Source organism: Eimeria mitis, genomic scaffold, assembly GCF_000499745.2.
Source record: "Eimeria mitis Houghton genomic scaffold, Emh_scaff5496, whole genome shotgun sequence".
Lineage (NCBI taxonomy): Eukaryota > Apicomplexa > Conoidasida > Eucoccidiorida > Eimeriidae > Eimeria > Eimeria mitis.
The window spans coordinates 2,185-2,498 of NW_013573768.1; the positions used below are offsets into that span (position 1 = coordinate 2,185).

A 314-nucleotide genomic window follows, 5' to 3' on the forward strand; every position below is an offset into this window, starting at 1 on the left:
AACAGCAGCAAGACATAAAACACGAGCAGCAGACTACACAGCAGCAGCACAATGCAGCAGCAGCAGCAGCAGCAGCAGCAGCACACAGCAGCAGCAGCATGCACAGTAGCAGCAGCAAACAGCAGCAATCACATCGACAGCAGCAGCATCCACAGCAGCAAGCATCCACAACAGCGACATCCACAGCAGCAGCAGCACGACCACCAGCAGCAGCAGCAGCACCAGCAGCAGCAGCCGCAGCAGCAGCCGCAGCAGCAGCAGCAGCAGCAGCCGTAGCAGCAGCAGCAGCAGCCGCAGCACCAGCAGCAGCAGCA

The 314-nt window shown here is 60.5% G+C and overlaps 1 protein-coding gene across 1 annotated transcript in view; it reads right to left on the reverse strand.

Moving 5' to 3' along the window:
• EMH_0082390 (uncharacterized protein) overlaps window positions 1-314 on the reverse strand; it is a gene marked incomplete at both ends in the record, with an annotated part of 2,888 nt that overhangs the window by 1,569 nt on the left and 1,005 nt on the right. The gene's annotated exons all lie outside the window — the stretch shown is intronic.